This window comes from Vicia villosa, linkage group LG3 (genome assembly GCF_029867415.1).
Source record: "Vicia villosa cultivar HV-30 ecotype Madison, WI linkage group LG3, Vvil1.0, whole genome shotgun sequence".
Classification (NCBI taxonomy): Eukaryota; Viridiplantae; Streptophyta; class Magnoliopsida; order Fabales; family Fabaceae; genus Vicia; species Vicia villosa.
Window position 1 is genome coordinate 119747752 of NC_081182.1, and position 22408 is coordinate 119770159.

A 22408-nucleotide genomic window follows, 5' to 3' on the forward strand; every position below is an offset into this window, starting at 1 on the left:
TCTCGAAGCGGAAACTTCGAAAAGAGGCGAGGAGAGATTATCTGAGATTGGGGACCAAGAAACCTTCAATCGAGAACAACATGAAGCTAACTCAAGCAAAGATAGAAGGAGAAGAAGGAAGGATATTCTTAGAGAAAAGAAGAAATCATGGTTTAAGAGGAAAAAAGAGAAGAAGCAATCATGTTCCTGCAAGCATAAGAGAGGATCACAAAAACAGGTACGAAGCTCTGGTGACTTTGATTTAGTAGGAGATGAATCTGATAGAGCCAACTGGAAACTAATTCATGGGGAAGCTAGAGAAATAGCAAAAGATGTGTGGGATTTAGGCAAAGAATTCGGTTTAATTCATAAAGGCGAAGAAGGTGAATTAGTTCAAGAATTGGTAGCCGGGGTAAAAAGGGGGGCGGAAGCTGACTAAGGCTGCTAAGGTCAGTATCCAGGTCAGGGGTGTTCAAGATTTGTCAAATGTCCATCAGAATAATCAGTTATAACATTAGAGGTTTTGGGGGGATGGCCAAGAAGAAAGAAGTTCAAAATCTGATCAATAGGCAGAAACCTAATTTCATATGTATCCAAGAAACAAAGATGGAATCAATCGATAGAAACCTATGCGCCTCGATTTGGGGATCAAACGAATTTGAGTTCGCGTTCAAACCATCAGACGGCAGATCGGGGGGAATTCTGGCTATATGGAACAACAACATCCTATCAATAACGAATTCTGAGGTATTAGAGCATGCTATTTGGCTGGAAGGAGAATGGGGAGAGGAGAAAATTATGGTCAACTTAGTTGTGATATATGCTCCGTGCGACAGAAGAAAAAAACTCACTTTATGGAATGAGCTAATCTTTAAAATCAACCAAAAGAGGGATGACAGAACCTGCATAGTGGGGGATTTCAATGCTATAAGAGATCTATCTGAAAGAAGAGGAGGAAATGAAACTGGGAACATATACGAAATAGCAGATTTTGACAACTTCATAGCTGAAGCAGAGCTGATAGACATACCTATACAGGGCAGAAGATTTACTTGGCAGAGACCTGGGGGGACAGTTATGAGTCGACTAGACAGATTCTTATTCTCGGATAGGTGGAACAGAACGTGGCCGAATTGCTCACAATGGTGTCTCGATAAAGGTTTGTCCGATCACTGCCCAATCTTACTTTGTGATTATTCTTTAGACTGGGGACCAAAACCGTTTCGTATGCTAAACTGCTGGAAGGAAAAGCAAGGATATCATAACTTAGTCATTCAAAATTGGAGGGACATCAAGGTTCAGGGGTGGGGAATGTATGTTTTGAAGGAAAAATTTAAAAAGATCAAGGAATGTCTTAAGGAATGGCACAAGAATCATTTTCAGAATTTGGAAGGCAGAATCAATGAGGAAAAGGAGAAGCTCAATGAATTGGAGATCCAAGGAGAAAGAAATGGTCTCAGCGAGGAAGAATTAATTAACAGGAGCGAGATTTCATCAAAACTTCATAAACTGTCCAATCTCAATTGCAGCATTCAGTGGCAAAAATCGAGATCGAAATGGTTGAAGGAAGGGGATGCGAACTCCAAATATTTTCACAGATGTATAAATAAGAGAAGAAAAGACAATGAGATTTTATGTCTAGACATAAATGGGAGTAGGGTTACGGAGGTGCAAGATATTAAAGATGCATTACTTGATCATTTCAGTCGGCAGTTTGCAGGCAGCACAAATAGAGCAATCCCGGAGAACTTAACTTTTAATCACATTGAAGATTCTCATAATGAAGAATTGGTTAGAGAGTTCACAGAAGAAGAAATTAGAAGAGCAGTGTGGGAATGTGACAGTGACAAAAGTCCTGGACCGGACGGCGTCAATTTCGGGTTTGTGAAAGAATTTTGGGAGGAAGTAAAACAAGACTTTTTGAGGGTTATGATGGAATTCCACAGAAACGGCAGAATGGTGAAAGGTGTGAATAGTTCTTTCATTGTGTTGATCCCTAAGAAGAGTAATCCGGCAAAAATTTCAGATTACAGACCAATTGCACTAATAGGTTGTATCTACAAGGTGATTTCCAAAGTTCTTGCAAACAGATTAAAGAAAGTGATTGGAGTTATTATCTCCGAGTCTCAATCAGCTTTAATATCAAATAGGCAGATCCTTGATGGTATCCTAATTGCGAATGAGATAGCGGATGAGGCTAGAAGGAAGAAAAAGGAATTGGTTATGTTCAAAGTCGACTTTGAAAAGGCGTATGACTCGGTGGATTGGAACTATCTGGAGTGCGTAATGACAAGAATGGGTTTTCATGAAAAATGGAGACTTTGGATAGGAGAATGTTTAAAATCTTCGACTGTATCTATTTTAGTCAACGGAAGCCCGACTAAAGAATTCAGGATGCAAAGAGGATTACGACAAGGTGATCCGTTATCACCATTTTTATTCCTCATTGCTGCCGAAGGCTTCAGTATGTTGATGAAAAAGGCGATTGAAAGTGACAGATTCGTTGGGTACAAATTTGACAAAGGAACGAATCGATTCTCTCACCTGCAATATGCTGATGATACACTAATTATTGGAGAGAAGAGATGGTCAAACATTCGGATTATCAAGGCTAATATATTACTGTTTGAAGCAATGTCAGGATTAAAAGTAAACTTTAGTAAAAGTACGCTTGCAGGGCTGAACATTCATGATAGATGGATTGAAGAGGCGGCAAGGATTTTGAATTGTAAGAAAGGCTCGCTACCTTTCAAATACCTAGGCCTCCCCATTGGTGCTAATGCGAACAGACTTGAAACTTGGAAGCCGGTAATAGAGGCTGTTAGAGGTAGGTTGTCAAACTGGAGAAACAGATATATCTCTTTCGGTGGTCGTGTAGTGCTCATCAAATCTGTCCTTCACGCGCTTCCGGTTTACTTCCTCTCGTTCTTCAATGCTCCGACAGGTATTATTTCTAAATTAGAATCGATATTTAAACAGTTTTTATGGGGAGGGTGTGAGAACACTAGAAAAATTAACTGGGTCAATTGGGAGAAAGTGTGTCATTCATATGAGGAGGGGGTTTGGGAATTAGAAGCCTGAAATTGTTTAATGTAGCCTTACTAGGAAAGTGGAAATGGAAAATTAAAACAGAAAGAGTTGGGTTATGGATAAAAGCGCTGAAGAATAGATATGGGGAGGCAGAGGTTGTGAGAGGCGATGTTGGGAGTAGAGATTCAAGTTGGTGGAAAAAGATTTGTGAGATAGATATAGGAGCATGGGAAAATTCAACTTATTATTCTGTTTCAGAAATGTTTAAGGCTTTAAATGTTGCTGAATCGGATCCATCCCCTTTTTCCTGGCCCAAGCTTTGGCATAAAGCAGTACCATCAAAGATTTCTTGCTTTGGCTGGAGGCTATTCCAGAATAGCCTAGCGACCAAAGACAACCTATTTAGGAGGAATGTCATAGGGCAAGGGTCCGCAAGATGTATAGGGGGCTGTGAAACGGATGAATCTATACCTCACTTGTTCTTTGAGTGCAAATTTTTTTCAGGTATTTGGCTTTTAATCTGCAAATGGCTTAAGATATCTACAGCTTTACACAGAGAAAGTAGGGAACATTTCGCCCAATTTGAAGGCCTGATCGGAGGTGACTTGGAAGTTGCGTCGAAAGTCAGAGTCATATGGTTCGCCGGAATATGGAGCATATGGAAAGCCAGGAATGCCAAAATTTTCAGCAACAAAGACACGGCCCAGGAAAAGGTGTTCGAAGACACTATAGATCTTTCATGGAGGTGGTTGTCATCAATTAACATGGACGTACAATTCAATTATGCGCAATGGAGATCAAATCCTAGGATTTGCCTCGGGCTCTGATTTTCCAGAGGATAACAAGTTTGGTGCTGGTGTGGAACTGGTTCGATTATGGTTCTGCTTGTCGTGGAGTTTTCGTCCGTGTAGAGCTTCCGGTCGTGATCCTGTCTATTCTGTCGTTTTTTCAGCTTCTACATTGTATCACTTGTCATAAGAGGCTGCATTGCAGTATGTTGTGGTGGCTGAAGATTCTGGACGGTGTTTATCTTTCAGTTCGGCGTTGTTTCGAAGTGTCTTGGCCTCGGCAATATATCAGGTCTCGTTAGTAGTATTAGTGATCAGGTTTTAATTTTAGGTGCTGGATAGTTTATTTTGGGGCAAGGATGTTCTGCTGCCATTGATTTTTGGTGTTGTCTACAGGGTTTTTCACAGTTGCTTTAGTACAATCTTAGTTTTTCTGTTATTAGGCTTCTGTCAAAGTCATTTCATATTATTGGCTGGGTGGTACTGGTTTGTTTTCTGTATTATTCATTGTTTGGACTCTGGCATGTCTCATGCCTTTAAATTAATGTTATGTCCTTTTCTTTGCTGTTTCAAAAAAAAAAAAAACTAAAACTACTGAAAAATAAAGTGTTTGGCAACATAAGGATCCAAATTAATTCAAATCAGTGAGTATTGGAAGATCATAGGAGTGTAAAAAAAAATAAAACATAATTAATTTGAGTCCAATAATAAATGATTTAAGAGTTAAATATGTTTTTAGACCCTATAAATTTGCGACCCTGCATTTTTAGTCCCTATACAATTTTCCTTCAATAAATATTTTTTTTAAATTTTTTTGCATGCAATTTTAGTCCTGCTATTTTCTAAAATTCTAAAAACTGTTTAAATACACTTTAATTTTTAAATTTTTGAATAATTTTTTTTATATATGTTTAGAGTACTGTAAAATATTTATTTACAAAGTTTTAGAATTTTTTAAAACGAGAAAAATTAAATATGAATTTTTCAAATTTCAAAAAATAATGATAAAAGTAACGAAAATCTCAACCTAGAAATTAAATTTTGAGTTTCTTTTTTTTTTCAGGAACTTTTTAAAACATTATGAACATGTCTACAAAATAATCATTCTAAAATACACATCGGTTTGATAGTAGGGGCTGAAACTAGGTGCATAATAATTTTATAAGAACCATTCAGAAAAATTTTATAAGGACTACAAATACCGGGTCGCATATTTATAGGGACTAAAAACGTATTTAATCCATGATTTAAAATAACCAAAAAAAATTAAAATTTCCAACCTATATTGAAACATGCATTGATCCACACTTATGAAAATCTAAAACATAGACTTGTTCGTGTTCTACTTTAGGAATATAAGGCACATGATAATATTATATTAATAATAAATTTCAAAAATCAAAGAGCAAACTGAAATTGAACAGGTATGAACAAGAACAAAGCCTAGAATCTATTGAATGAAATCATTAATATTTTTTTGAAAGGTTACCTTATAGTTGACATCCTTAATGCTTAGAGTACATGTTAGGATTCACTGTGTGCATATATATATATATAAATTGAACTTGATCGGTACGTTTACACTCTGAAGTATGACACTAAAATATTTCCTTTGTATGAGTTAGCTTTCCACGACAGGGTAAGCCATCAGCGTGCCTGATCCCTCTGTAGCATTGAATACCAACCAACCTTCTCGAACGTAATAAATACATTAATTTTTAATTTTTAATTAAAATAATGCACAATTTTTAAAAAAAAAATTTCACAATTAACTCTTAACATATGCCTAAGGATATGTTTGAATTGATGGAATAGGATGAAATGGAGCGGAATAAGTTTATGTTCCATCATTTGGATCAATTAAAAATGGATGGGTTGGAGTGGTATCGGATGAAATGCATTCCATCCCATTCCACCATTTTTTGTAACTCCGATTTGGGCGTAATGAAAAAATTATTCTATTCCATCATGAAGTATCCAAACAATAGAAAGACATATTTATTTCATTCCACTCCGTTCCGCTCCGCTTCGTTCCGCTCCGTTCTTTCTGTATCCAAACATAGCCTGAGGGGGACATGTTAATATTACCCTAAAAAGAATCATCATCTTCTAATCTTGCTTTTTCTTCTCTTTCCAGTTTTGAAAGTGAGGGAGAATAAAGAGAATCACCGTCTTCTAATCTTGCTTTCTCTACTTCTTCTTCCAGTTTCAGAATTGATAGCGAATAAAAAGAATCAGAATATTTTAATCTTACTTCTTCTTCTTCTTCTTCCAATTTCATCTTAATCAACAACAAAGTCAAAATTTCGGTTAGCTAATGAAATATCTTCCCACCAGGTACACTCAAATAATATATTTGAATTTTTTTATTGAATTAGCAAATAAAAACTATTTTAAGTTGCCTTTTTAACTCCCATAAATGATTAACTAATCTATCTTCGGTAAGTCCAAACAAAATCCATTGCAAACCAAGTGAAACAGAAGTTTTAAGAAATATTCAAAATGAAGCTTTGAGGTTTGTTTCTATCTCATTATCCTAACATTGAACTAAATAATATTATTATTTTGAAAAATTAAGAAATAAGTCAAAATATTCTAGTTAACAAGGAAGAAGAGTCACCTGAATTTTTCTTAAGCTTGGAACAGTTTTGGGGCAGTTATATATGCGAAGTTCTTGAAGTTTAACTGCATGTAACTTACAACCAAGGCAGATATCTACAAAATTTGGTAGATCATCCAATATTATTTGTGTCAAGTTTGGTAGCACAACTTCCATTTCCTTGATAATATCATCTCCTCCGGGACCATGTCTAAATATCTCTTCAACTTGACGACATTTTTTTATGTAAAGCATACTTAGTTGTGGAAGCATTCTGACCATAGCAAGAGGGAAAAGGCTTTTCAATTTGTTGCAGTTATAGACATATAACTCTTTTAGATTTGGAAAATACAATTCAGCATTAGGAAGTTCCAAAACTTCTTCATTTACTGCAACAATTTGTTCCAATTCTTGACAATCTTGAATGGCAAGATGCATCAACTCTGGTAAGCTTCTATGTGTTTCCATGGAGAATAAACATTTCAATTTCGCAAAATTGCCCACTGTTAAATTCTGAAGACATTGGAAACTCCAAATCTGAAATGGAATATCCAAAGGTAGGTAATATTATAAAAAAGGAAATTGTATATATGCTACAAAGCATTTCAATATGACTACTCACTTCATTCAGATGACGATGTTGTCTCTTATCATAGGCTACCTGCAAATTCAACCATGGTACATCCAATTTTGGACAATTATACATGATCATTATCCTCAGAGACTGAGATGGCCACTTTGCTTGACAATTCTCTGGACACATCCCAATTAAATTGTCTAGACCAAGGAGTCTGAGAGATTCCAAATGAGGAAGCATAATGTGGCTCTGGTGTGATGAAAGGTGTTCATGACCATATTCACCAAACACATATTCCAGCTTAGGAGATGATGATATTTCCAGCGTTTGCAATCGTGTAAGTCCATCAACATACGAAATTGGGAATATTGACTCTAAACTTCCACAACTGAAAATCTCAACTTCCCTTAGATTGGTCATCAGAAAATGAGAATTCATTGAAGTTGGAATTATTTCCCCACTTGTATTACAGCCATCGCGTTCACTTCCACTTTCAGCAATTATATGCTTCAATTCATTGCATCCACTTATTTTTAGTTGTTCTAATTGCTGCAGACTTTGAGCAACAGATGTTATGAAAAGTACTTCATCGGTCTTGCAATCTTCTAACCTGAGGATCTTAAGATTTTGTAACTTACAATCCATAGGAAAAATGCTGTGTAACTGCTTGCAAAATTGAATATCAAGTAGTTCTAGTTTTTCAAAGAAGCGTAGTACTTCCAGAGGTGGACCTCGACACAATACTGTCAAGTTTTCCAAAAGTTGAAGTCTTAACTGGACCAAGCTGGGAGTCAAATCATCTTCCTTGAAATCATAGGTTGCATCGAAGATGCATTCTATCTCTTTGCAACTTGTAAGATGGAGAGAAGTCAAATCATTCATGCCTACCACAATTCCAACCATATCAGGGATGATATTTTTACATCCTCCATGAAGGCCTGTCAAAGAAATATTTTTACCTATTTGCAGAATTGTTTTTTCAGATGCCTTCAAATTTGAGATATTACAATCTTTTAAATTTAGTGTGATTTGATCACTAAATTTAAACCTTTGTAAATTTGGGAGGTAACCAATATCCATAGCAATCTCAGAAACATACTCTTCTGGCCAGCAACCTGAAGCATATAATTCCTCTAGTTGTGAACATTTTCCTATTGCTCCATTATAGGTTTTTTCAAAAATACGACATTCTGACAAATCTAGCAGCTTAAGACGTAAGAGTTTACCTATTTCAATAGGAAGTTCTTTGAAGTTACAACGTCGCAAGTCAAGAACCTCAAGTCTTATTAAGCTAGCTATGAAAGATACGTCACCAAACTCTAATCCATTTAAGCGCAAAGTTTGAACATTCGTCAACAGTTGGATTGAGGAAGGTAGTGATAGTGGTACTATTTTGTAGTTGATGGTTAGAGAAAACACCTCAATCCCTTGTATTCCTTCAAATATGAAATGCGATAAATCCAGTGAATTCCATGACCTACGAGCACTTATGTTTAGCAATAGCATTTTAAGATTGGGAGCATGCAATTGACAGAAAGAGGGACTTTCATTGTACCACCATGAGGATACTGCAAAACAATCTTTTATCTTGTTGTCCTCTGCCACAATACTAAATGGGTTGTCCACATTTACCAAGATTTTGCAATTCTTTGATCTATTTGCAATCCATAAGGCTGCTTCACGAATCACGTCATGCATCTTAACCGAACCTCGCTCCAGCAAATGTGATTCTAAGAGTTTGATTATGCGCGCTTGGATCAAGCTCCTCATTGATTGTAACGATATTATTTCTCCCACACTCAGTCCAGATGCATACCTCAACAAATCTTCTATTTGGATGTGATAGTTTTCGGGGAAAAGACAACACACCAGAAATAATTGTTTTGTTTCCGGACTTGGCAAAGAATCAAAGCATAATTCAATGCATCTCAAAGCAGCTTGCACTCCTCCTTCGTCATCAGATACCCTTGATTCCCTCAACTTCTCTAACTTCCGACGCCATTCATTTCCAGGCCTTCCTTTTAATGACGACGCCACAGTTTTGATTGTTAGGGGAAGTCCTTCACATTCATTGCAGATTTCTTGTGGCACACCATCAAATAAATTGGAGTGTATGTCATCAACTCCCGCAAAATTTTGAAAGAAAGTCCAAGATTCATCTTCAGACAAGAGCCCCAAATGAGTCGTCTTTTGGCACTTCATTGCTGTACAAACACGCTCGCTACGAGTGGTTACGAGGATCTTCCAAGTTCGCTTGTTAACATTGTCTAAGAAAATCCCTATATCCATCAAATGAAACTTTTCCCATAGATCGTCTACTATTATAAGAGTTCGCTTCTTTTCATGTAAACACAACCATAAACGTTGTGCTCTTCCCTTTTCACTTTCTTCCCCCAATCTCAAGTTTAACGTATCAGCCATTTCTCCTTGAATGCCTCTAATGTTTGGAGTTCGAGACACTGTGATAAATATAACCATATCAAACATATCCAATTCCTCAGCCTTTTTGCCAACTTCTGTTACAAGGGCTGTTTTTCCACATCCACCCTCTCCATGTACTCCAATTATAGAGACGCGATCATCCTCAAGTGCTTCCCAGATTTGACTATAAGCCATTTTTGTTGATTCAAAATAAATGAAGTCTTCAGATGAGTGATACTGAATACCTGGTAATGGAGCAAGATGAGAAAATGGATTAATATCACCGCTTTTGCCTTTGAATTTCTCCATTGCCTCTATCTTCTGAACCATTTCCTTGCACAATAGATACCGACTACACGTTGGAAACCATCCTTGAAAACAATTGAGGTCTGTCTCTGTCCTTTGTGCAAGAATCTCCACCTCTTTAAGGAGATACTCGACATCATTCAACCATTTCTCAACTGGTTTTTCAATTACTTCAGTTCTCTCTTTGGCTTGTGCCACACGAGTCTGCATGTTGTCTCTTTCAGACGACAGCGCCTCTCTTTCATTCTCAAGAAGATCGATTACATTATTAACACAAAGAAGGTATTTTATTTCGCGAATGGTTGGTTCCGCCAAATATTCACCCAGATGAGTCATAATGGACATGACAAAATTTGCCATAATTTAAGAAAACCTGTTAATAAAATGATTTACAAAATTCAGTCAGTCAAAGATCCATGGTATGGTATGTATGAATCGGTCACTTAATTTCTTGATGATAGAAAAACATCTCAGTATTTGTCATGTACGGATATAAGCAAAAGAAATATTAACTTAGTCGAATAAAAATTCAGGAAATAATGTCAAATTTAGAACACAAAAGACTAATAATTTAGAATACAAAGCTTATTTTGGGATTGGTGAAAATTGTAAAATATAAGTAATAGGATGGAATCTAGTTTGGACCTCAACAAATTACTTTGACCATATGATATTTTGAATGGAAAAGCATCATACCTTATCTCAAGAAGTAGATGCAGTGTGAGTGAGATGAACTTAGTTTAAGATTAACAGATAGAGCGAAGGATACGTGTGGTTGCACTTAGTCTTTGACACAATCATACAACAAAATATTGTTTACCTTATCTCAGACTAGGTATTAGTAGACTATAACCACATCATTAGTCTCTACGGATAACAACGTTTGGCAAAGTCTTAGGTACTATGTGGTTTCAGTGGTGCTGGAACTTAAATGAAGTGGATCAATTAGAATTAGTCGCTGTTAACTTAATTGGCATTTTTATAAACAAAAAAAATTTGGAGCACAATCAATCTCTAAATTTATAGGAATTTTTTATACACCCCTTAACCTTCTTAGGAGTTTTGGGTGAAATTATAGCTTTACTCCTTGAATTCGGAGATGCATATTCGAACGCACCAAATTTCTTTTTTTTAGGGGTATTTTTGGAGATGTAATTCGGAGAACCTAAATTGAAGTGGCGGTTTCGCATCATTGAAGTAAACAAAAGCAAGGTGGGGATATGTTTTGGCCATCTTTGATTTGTGGTGTGTGATGTTGAAGAAATGATTTGGAGATCATATTTATAAAAGATTTGGAGAAATTTGGTCCCAAGAATTCTTATCCTGTGTCAAGGGATGTTTGAGATATACACTTCCGAATTCACCCGTTATTTTTTAACGAAAACAGGGGATTTTCGGATATCCATATCCGAAACATATTTTTATGGTTTTTTTAAAACATTTCAGATATGCATTTCCGAATTATGCAGAACCAGAAACAGAATTTATTTATGCAGAATCAGTGTCATAAAAACATAAAAATAATTGAATCGGTAAAAGTATACAACGGTAAAATATAGAATAGATATATTATATATGTATTGAAACGTATAGAATTTATATTGTGCACGACAATACATACAAAAAAAAGTTCGATTACATTCTAAAATATACCGAATGAATGGCCACCGCTTAAATCTAAAAACCGCTCTTTCTTCGACTTCTCCCTATTTGATTCTCTCTCAAGCTCCGTTAACTTGGTGAATTCTCCCATCCTTTACAAAAAAATGATCCGGCCAAGTTTTCGCCTCTTTTGCGGAATGTGCCGTCCATCCCACTGACGTAGCCGGAATAGAACACCCTGGTTTCAAATAAACCTGAACAAAATGGAACGATCTAAGATACCCAATACAAGTGATGCGATCAGATGAGTTTTGAGGTGGGCGACTCTGAAGTGGGAAAAATGTCTCTAAAAAATCATATCTTGTTAGATCGATACACACCCTATCATATGCACTTGCTATAAGATGGCATATTTCAGGGAAGCATATCCACTTTTGAGGTGGTGCGGAACCGGTAACACATGGAACTAGAGCATTGTGAATTTTATCGAATCCTTCCTTATTTCCATATAGTCGTGTGTAAGCTTCCTTATACGCCGTCAACTCCGAATTAAGTGATTGTCGCACAATAGTATTGTTCTCCAGTAGAAAAGAATGAGAGGAGAATAATTCCTTGATGTTTTTAAATGTACAGGGGATTTCTCTCTTAAATGGAGAAGAATTAGAATCCTAAATTAATTACAGAGATCCTAACATAATTACATATTATTAACAATAGTTGACTACCTAATAATATAATAACAGGAAAAAACAATATAAATGGTCTAATATTCTAATTAATATTTTAATTCTGCAACACTCCCTTTCAAGCTAGCTTGAAAATGTCTTCCATGGACAGCTTGCAAGCTATGAAGTCAAAAGGTTTCTTGGGTAGTCCTTTGGTCAAGATATTTGCCAATTATTCCGCAGTGGGAATATATGTCATACATATCTGCCCATTTTCTATTTTTTCCTTGATGAAATGTTTGTCAACCTCAACATGTTTGGTCTTATCGTGTAGAACTCGGTTGTGTGCAATAGATATTGCAGACTTGTTGTCACAATAAAGTTTTGTCGGTGGAGAATTATAAAAATTCAATTCTTGCAGTAGTTTTTCCACCCACAACCCCTCACATATTCCATGAGCTACTGCTCTAAATTCAGCTTCAGCACTACTTCTTGCTACAACGCTTTGTTTCTTGCTCCTTCAACTAACCAAATTTCCCCCATGTGCCCAATGTTGATCTTCGATCAGTTATACTTTCAGCTCAATCTGCATCGGTGTAGGCTTCTATTTGGAGATGTCCACAGTTTTTATAAAGAAGTCCCTTCCCGGGTGATCCTTTCAAGTATCTTATGATCCTGAAAACAACCACTTGATGTTCAGGTTCTGGTGCATGCATGAACTGACTCACCAAACTTAATGCTAAGGCTATGTCTGGACGCGTATGAGATAAATATATTAGTCTTCCTACCTATCTTTGATACCTTCTTTTATCTACCATATTTCCAGCTTCAGCAAGCTGCAGTTTTATGTTGGGTTCCATGGGCGTCTCAACAGACTTACATCCATGTAATCCAGTTTCTTTTAAAAGATACTGAACATACTTCCGCTAATTCATAAAAATACCCTCCTTTGATCTTGCAAATTCAATTCCAAGGAACTATTTTAGAGGGCCAAGTTCTTTGATTTCAAAGACCTTAGCAAGTTTCTTCCTTAAGCTTTTGAGCTCCAAGCTATCATCACCTATTAATATTATGTCATCCACATATACAATCAAAATAGAAATTTTATTAGTGGCTAAATGTTTATAAAACAATGTATGATCAACTTGACTTTGGGTGTAACCAAGTCCTTTTACCACAGTTTCGAACCTCTCAAACCAAGCTCTTGGAGATTGTTTCAAACCATACAAAGACTTCTTCAATCTACACACTTTATTTCTTCCCAATTTTTCCTCAAATCCAGATGGAAGACTAATGAATACTTCTTTCTCTAGTTCTCCATTTAGAAAGGCATTCTTTATATCCAATTGATGTAAAGGCCAATTAAAGTTGGCAGAAAGGGATAAAAGAACCCGTACGGAATTAAGTTTTGCAACTAGAGCAAAGGTCTCCTGGTAATCTATACCATAAGTTTGGGTAAATCCCTTAGCTACTAACCTAGCCGTGTACCTCTCCACACTTCCATCTGCTTTGCACTTGATGGTAAAAACCCACTTACAACCCCCTTTCTTTTTGTCATGTGGTAGGCTCACAACTTCCCAAGTGTCATTTTTCTTGAGTGCGTTAAGCTCATCTAGGACTGCTAATTTCCAGTTGGGATCATCTAGTGCTTCCTCAATGTTTCTAGGAACAAACAAATTAGTAACTTTAGAAGTAAAGGCTCGGTAGTTTGGGGAGAGGTTTTGGTAGGAAACATAATTGGAAATGGGATGGTTTGTACTGGTTTTAAGTGATTTCTTGGTACAGGTTCGTGTGTGTCATACCCCAAAATTCGCCCACCATATTTTCAAGCAAGCATCAAAAGCTCAAGGCTCAATTGAGTACACACTCTCCTAATCAAAGGCTCCTAAAATTAGGGTTTTGAGTTTCTTGGTGAAAAAGGATAAGTCAAGGCCTCAAATGGAACCCATGGTCTCTCATATGACCCAAATAATCCCTAGGCCAAAGATTGCTCAATCAACAGCTCAAATGGTCAACAGTCGACTAGTTTGACCTAAAAGTCAATTATTTTCAACGTACAGTCAAAACTTATGATTTTTTGTGAACATCAATATTGTAATGTTAGATTCATCATTTGATCAAGGGTTGATCATGATTCATCAAGGAAAGCTCAGAAGTCAACAAAACCTATAGTTTCTAAATTAGGGTTTTCTAGGAGAAAGTCAACTGAACTTTGACCAGCCATAACTTTCACATGGAACATCATAAATTTTCAATCCAAAGCTCATTTTGAAGGAAATTTAATTCTCTACACATTTGTATCTCACATGCCAAGTCTAAAAATGCTTCATTTGGGAGATATGGATCAAAAGATTACAGGTCCTTTTTGAAAGTCAACCAAAAGCAGTTTTCTGTCAAAGCCCATATCACCAAGATAAAATCTTCAAATGAAAAAAAGCTTCCACAGTGGCTTATAGAAGACATCTTGAGGTTTCCAAAAAGTCCTAGAACTTTTCCATGTCTTTAAAATTGAGAGAGATATGCCTTGTCAAAGTTGGGCAATTTTGAGAGAAAAAAATGTGAAACAAAAGGCTTCAAAATTGATTTCTTTGCAAAGAGGCCCAACTTTTTATGATCCAATCTTGATCTTCAGGTTACCCAAAAGATCATATCCAGTTCCCACCAATTATTAAAGAAAATTTGATTTTTATTTGAATTTTTTATCATTTAAATGGTGATAAAAGTCAAGTAATCAAAAGATTTTGGAAGGGATATGATTTGGCCTTAATTTCCTTACAAATCCAATCAAATGTTCATCATGATTCACATCCAATTTCGTGCACAAGGGATATTGACAAGATTGTGGCAAAAATAGAAAGATTCACATAAAATTTTCAATCAAATTTCTTATATTTGCATCACATGATTTCTTTCCTAAATGGTTAACCTAATTCACCTCTTATATATTCTTTAACAACATCACAATGGGAAAAAAAGGAAAAATTGGGGCAATGGCACTAGGTTTCTAAGAGAGAAAAATACTCAAGAATAGATGCAAATCGTATCTCTCATGGCAGCCTCATTCAAAGCCAAACGATTACTCCAACATCCTCCCATGGTGGTGTAGGGTAAAAATGATTCATTGATAGAGCCCCATGCTGCCCAGAACGCAGGTCCCATGTTCATCATCTTCCTTTATGTTAAACTTTTCGTTTTGATTATTTGTTGTGTTTTAATCCAATCTAACCGTGTGTTTATGATTATAGTGATGCTTGGAGTCCATTAGAACCGTTATTCATAAGTTTTAGTGCAGGGATGAAGATATGCCATTGTTAGGGCATAACCATGGATTTGTTCGTATTCGATGTTGCAGTGCGCCTCAAGCCAAAATAATGCTTCCAATGAGTCTGTGGCATCTTGTTTACTGGATCTGGGCGAGATTTAATTTTGTTTAACATACTTTGTTCAAGTTTTGTTTTTTGCAGAGGTTGCTACGATAAGTCGTCGCTAAGAACGCAGCAACACCATAGCTAAATTATAGCTAAACTTTCTGAGAGTTTTGTTGAGGAAGATGACCGCGTGCCTATGTCCCATTGGCTGGCCAAAAATTCCAGCTTCTCTCTCTTTTTGTGATTGGCCGGTCAACTTAATTCGATACTCTCTCCACTTGTTGTTGGCTAGCGCAAGAAATAGAAGGGCCCCACGTTGGCTTATCTTTGAATTTTGTGGCCTTGTTATTTGTTTCATATATATAAATTACAGATGGGATAATTACTGAATGAATATGCAGCGTGAATGGCAAGACGTGAGAGACTGCAATATGCCAAACCTGGGTTCGAACCCAGTCCTAGACATTTTATTTTTAATAAAACTCTGCCTTCAGATCCCATACGCGCATCCTCACGTGTTCATGGAGCGCCAGTGCATCTCCACCACTGGATTCCCATGTTGTCTGATCCAAGAACCCAGAGTGTGCATATCCATGGTGTACCTTCAAGACTCACCTGTACCAGATTCCAGCGCCCAGGTTTTTTTAATTCTTTTTTCTCTTATATTTATTTATATATATAATTAGTTTTATTCCTTTTTTTCTAAAACCAAGTGCAATTTTTTTTTAATTTAAATAAAATCTTTTCTTTTAATAATAAAAGTATATTTTAATTTTTAGGTTTATATTAATAAACTAATTGATTTTAATTTAGTCAATAATCATTTTTAGGCTTAAGTTAATTTAGTCAAATTAGGTTTTTAGGTTCACTATTTTAATTTTTAGGTTTATAATATTTAACCCGATTTTTATTTTTAGGCTTGTTAAAATAACTATAATCATAATTTTAGGTTTTCTCTTAACCTGTAAGATTTAAGATTTATCACCATGAACACCACAAATTATTTTTTAAACATTGAATTTCTTCATTACCGCGAATTGCTATTCTCATCTCATATTCCTTTGGTTGTCGCATGTGCTTTTATTTTAATTTTGCCTTATTTTTATTTTGAATTTTATTTTATTATTCGCATTACTATTGCTTGCTATTATTATGTATCTGTCCCAAAGCCATGTACAAAAGTTTTCTACATTTCTTTCTGCCTTTTATTTTCCGTTACCCTTCAAGAGTTTTATTGTAATAGTAATTAGGTTTATTTTTCTGCCTTTAATTTTCCCGCCCACAGGTGTTTATTGTAATAGTGTAGGTGTTAGCTGGAGATTTCGTTTAAGAAGTTGATCTTCGAAGGTTTTAAGTTCGAAGAATGATGGTTTTTGATGACCATCTTCGAAGATTTTAAAAAAAATGGCTACTGATGGCTATGCTTTAAGAAAAAGTCTAAGTTGAAGCGAAGGAGAGAAGTATCGAAGCTAACACGGAAGATACCTTAGCCAAGACTTAGACATTTCGCGGAAAATTACATTAAAGTACTGAAGCTTAATGTGTTTTCGTAACATTTTCGAATATAACTATATAGCCACATGTCGAAAAGGACTTGAGCGGGAAGGTTTGAATTGCGAAACGGTTTCTATAAACTGCACATAGACAGATGGCATCCCCAGAGTTCTCATGGATAACGTGGCATTAGATTATTGTATGACCGTTAGGGTCGAATTTAGTATAAATAGGAGTCTTAATGATAGGATTTCGTGTGTTCATTTTGTTCAAATCACTCACATATCGCTCAAGTATCAAGTGTTAAGAGAAAGAGTTCGCTGAGAAATGTACGTATGACACCACCAATTTGAATACATGTGTATTTACTTTTATCAAATATCTTTTCGTTTCCTGCAATTTACTTTCCTTGTTTAACTTTTACTTTCGAAGTCATTTAATTTTATGCACATTACTTTCCTGCAATTTATATTCTTGCGATTTATATTCTTGCATGTTAATTTTCTTGCAATTTACATGCTTTCTTATTACGATTTATGCGTCGAAGTTACACTAACTCATATAACCAGCGTTATCTCGAATGATTAGTCATTTGAACATAAATTTCTCGAAATCAAAACAAACAGGTATGAACCAAATCACATCAATAAACCTTTCGTTTGACTATGTCCTAGGATCAATCTAGTCGATCCTGCGAGTAACCAAATCATATTTATTATAGTTTGAAAGACTAGCGGTTGTTTACCGGAAATCACCGTAAACAAATTGGCACGCCCAGTGGGACAGTGTCAAACTAAGTGTTATTAATTGATTGTTTTGTTTTGTCTAGAAATTGTCAAGACCTTGTATGAACCTTAGGAACGGTAAATTAACCAACAGTGCAAATCCAGTTCCTAAACGAAGGTACAACAAGAAAATGGTCGTAGCGGCCAGTGCAGGGGGCGAAGAAAATCCCCCACAAGGATCAGGAACAGTAGCGCCAAACGTGACGAATGTTTCGACTTCCACTCAAGGAGCGCAGGCCATACCGGTTGTGACAAGATCTGAACCAGCGGCTAGTTCGCAAGCCATGATTGAAAATACTTCCACATCAACTGGGACTATCCCAATTTCAGTATCGACTACCGCTCCTCCGTTTGCAAGCACAAGCGAGATACCACCCGTATCGACGAACGCTGCAAATTATTTATCTACCCCAGGACCATCATTCGCTGTAGATGGTTTGAGGCAAAATATGCCATACGGGATGCCATATTCGTACATGGCAGGATTACGAGGAACAGGGCCTACATACACCGCAGCCAACACAACGGAGTTTTCACCAAACATGGGTTCAGTAGGTCGAAGTGCACACAATACTGGTTTGTCGGCTCAGATTCCCCCTATGACCACAAGTACTCAAGCAGCATTTCGACAAGAAATGGATGCAAGTAACCAGGATATGGTAGGACTCCTTGCTAGAGAATTAGGAACAATCTTTAATCCAATAGTAGCAAGCATTACTAGGTCTAGCCAGGATAGTGCAGAAACATACCAGAGATTATCATCGCAATTGGGACGAATGGCGGATTTTTTAGGAGTCCCACAAAATAGACGAAGGAATAACCAGTCAGCCTACCAAGAAGAGGATCCAATTTTCGAACAAATCAGAAACATAGTACCCCCGCCAAGGCCAAATCCAGTCGCACAGAATCCAGCGGTCAAACTGGGAACTCAAATCGAAACGACTGATACTGGCCAACAAGCTATTCCCCGACAATAGCCCAGACTAGTTATGGTAGGGAGAGACGAACATCCTGACGAAGTTGTCCACAGAGTCAGGAGAAATGATCTGGCAACAGAAAATAATCTTACTGCCATGATAGAAAGAATAATGGCTAATAACGGCTTTAATACTGGATTTCGACGTCCAAATTACACATCTCCCATACCTGAATACATCATGCAAAGTGAATTGCTAAGAGGTATTAAGGTACCCAAGTTTACCAAATTTGCAGGGGATACTAGCGAATCGACGGTGGAACATATAGCCAGATATTTAACAGAGGCAGGAGCGTTAGCAGAGAACGAAGATCTAAGGATCAAGTATTTTCCTAGTTCATTAACGAAAAATGCCTTCATTTGGTTTACTACTTTACCCCCAAACTCCATAGATACATGGACACAATTGGAAAGATTGTTCCACGAACAATTTTACATGGGTCAAACAAAGATAAGTTTGAAGGAATTGGCTAGCATTAAAAGGAAATTCACAGAGCCTATTGATGATTACCTAAACAGGTTCCGTTTGTTGAAATCAAGATGTTTCACAGTCATCCCAGAGCAAGAATTAGTCGAAATAGCCGCTGGTGGTTTAGACTATTCGATTAGAAAGAAATTAGATACCCAATATTTAAGAGACATGGCCCAATTGGCAGATAGGGTTCGACAGGTCGAACGGCTGAAAGCAGAAAAGGCTAAAGTGAACAAGAGTTACAAGAAAGAAAGAGTATCTTATGTTGAAGTCGAAGACACTGATAGCGAAACCTTCGATGACTCATATAGCATAGAGGAGGTCGAAATAGATCTAGCTGAATTAAAAGAAGCGCCGCCTTATGCTTGCAAATTACTTACCCCTGCCAACGGAAAAAATCCAGTAGAAAATGATAAAGGCGATAGATTTCCTAAGAAAACCTATACATTCGATGTCACCAAATGTGACGAAATATTCGATTTATTAGTAAAAGATGGCCAAATGATAGTGCCTCCTAACTCTAAAATTCCTCCGTTAGAACAACGGAAGAAGCGAGGCTTTTGTAAATATCATGGTTTTTTAGGCCATAAAACCTCACAATGTTTTCTTTTCAGGGATCTAATTCAGAATGCTATCAAGGATGGTCGTTTGAAATTCGCTGACAAGACCAAAAGTCATATGAAGGTCGATACCAACCCCCTGAACATTGCTGACACCAACCTGTGTGAGCCATGTGACATCAACATGGTGGAAGTGTCTGAAGTCGAATTTGCTGAACCAGAAATGATGTCAAAGGGAAAGCAGGTTACTGAAAGCCTAAATGGTGATGCGGTCTTCAATACTGATGTTGAAGGATCCCTCGACCCAGAAATGACCGACAATCTGGAGGAAAAAACTAGCGAGGCCACTGAAGACCTCAGGATGAAACTTCAGCAGATACAAATTTCTGAAGCCCCTCCAGCAGTTGTCAACATGGTAAATGCTAGACGACCTTTGTCTGAAATCGAAGAGCTGGAGAAATGGCTGACAAGGCAACAGGGAAATGTGGACATTCCACCAAAGGGCGAAACTTTGAAAGATTACCTTTGGGATTGCCACGAGAAGAATGGAGGAAAAATGCTGATGTGCCCAAGATGCTCTATAATGCTGAATCGAAGAATCCAAGCTAACTTCGAGAGGACCCTGAGAGAGAGATTGGAGCAGCCTTGGAGAGGCGGAAACCTACTGCTAAAGATATACCCAATAACTGCGGAATGTTTGGTGAGTTTCTTGGTCAGATGCCACAAAGCAAATACAGAAGTGGTGTTATGTCCCAGGTGCGGAGCAGTGTATGATGAACTCCTAGCGCGTTCCCTCGAAAGGCGTTATTTTATCATGAATCGAGAAACCCAAGGTCTCCGTCCTGATATATATACGTTCGACAATCGAACTTCATATAAGAGGCCTGACAGTCCTCACCCTAAGGCACGAAGGGTCACATTCAGAGTCCCTGCAGATACACCTAAGGACAGATGGGTGCAAGCTGGCGCAAGAACCAATAAGTGGAGAAGTTAGGACCAAGGAGGGAGAACTGCAATGGCCTATAGGAAGCAATTCCAGACCTCAAATCGAGAGATGTATAGGCTTGAGAATTACAAAGGTAGAAATCCTATGTCCAGATCCCAATGGAGACGGCACCAGAGAATGAAGAAGGCCCAAAGAGAATACAAGCCAAGGGAGATTGGAGAGTCTAGCAGCAACCAAGTCCAACACCAGGGGGCAAAGGCAAGCAAACCTCCGGTAGAACGCAGACTCTTCGAAGCTGAAAATATTTTAGAAGAAGAAGAAAAGATGCGTTCCAATTCTTGGAAGGAAGAAGATAGAATGACAAATGATTTCGATTCAGATGGAGTATCATCTCTCAACTTGATATGCAACGTGGTGTCAGTCCTCCCTCACGAATTCAATCAAGAAACTGAAGTTGAGGGGTGTGAAGAAACTGACGTCGAAGAGATGACAAAACACAGACCTGTGTGTTACTACGTGCTAAACAACGGAGCAGTTGAGGAGCAGAATGCTTTCTTCGAAAGGCCTGACGAAGGCATGCGAAATCATCTGAAACCACTCTATATAAGGGCTAAGATTGAGAACGTTGGTATTAACAAAGTTCTGGTAGATGGAGGGGAGGCAGTGAATCTAATGCCCCAATACATGTTGAAGAGAATTGGTATGTTTGACACAGATATAAGGCCTCATAACATGGTTTTTTCAAACTACGAAGGAAAAATTGGGCAGACTCTGGGAGTTGTTCAAGTAAATTTAACTGTGGGTTCTGTTACCAGACCAACTATGTTCATGGTGATACCAGCAAAAGCAAATTATAATCTCTTGTTAGGAAGGGAATGGATCCACGGAGTTGCTGCGGTGCCTTCAACTATGCACCAAAGACTAACCATTTGGATACAAGATGGCATAGTGGAGAACATCGAAGGAGACCAGAGTTATTATATGGCTGAAGTTAATCAAGTCAACAAAACCAGCTTCGACAGGAACCTGGGAAATATAGGACCTTACCATGCTGCGGAAGATATATACACTCCAAACAAGAACGCATTATACTATCTATCTTTACACCCAAATGGTTTCCAGTGGAATAGAGAGATAATGGACGGTCCAGAGGATGTCGCATCAAATGAGAATTATCCAACAATACGGCCAACAGGTTGGGGCGACGATGTTGATGATGTCTGAGTCCTCCTTCTTTGAGAAGATTTCGGCTTATATAGCCGAGAACAAAAGAAACACGGCTCTCGAAGCCGAGTTATCAAACATGACGGTAAATTCGGTTTCAGAAAATAAGGAGATATCAAATTCAAGGTTACATGCGTCCTCTCAATCTTTTGAAGATCCAGTTCGAATGGCAAACACCACAGAGGAAGAACTTACCCAAAAACTGGACGCAATCTACGACGAAGAGCCTCTGGGATTCGAGAAAGACCCTATGGCCTCGAATATTAAAATGTTAGTGCAAAACTGGAACCAACTCTAAAATCTAAAGTCATTACGTTGCTGAAAGAAAACAAAGATTGTTTTGCGTGGGATTACGACGAAATGCCTGGTTTGGCACGAGACTTAGTCGAACTAAAGTTGCCAATTAAAGAAGGGAAAAAGCCGACTAAGCAAACTCCAAGAAGGTTTGCACCCGAGATCCATTCGAAGATCAAGGCAGAGGTAGAAAGACTCCTGCGCTGCAAGTTCATCCAGACCACGAGGTATGTTGAATGGATTGCTAATATTGTGCCGGTTATTAAAAAGAATGGTTCTTTAAGAGTATGCATAGATTTTCGTGATCTAAACGCAGCAACAC

The 22408-nt window shown here is 37.5% G+C and overlaps 1 pseudogene; it reads right to left on the reverse strand.

Moving 5' to 3' along the window:
* Nucleotides 1–4875: 4875 nt before the first annotated feature.
* LOC131662398 (disease resistance protein SUMM2-like) lies at nucleotides 4876–10614 on the reverse strand (annotated as a pseudogene).
* Between the last annotated feature and the right edge of the window lie 11794 nt (nucleotides 10615–22408).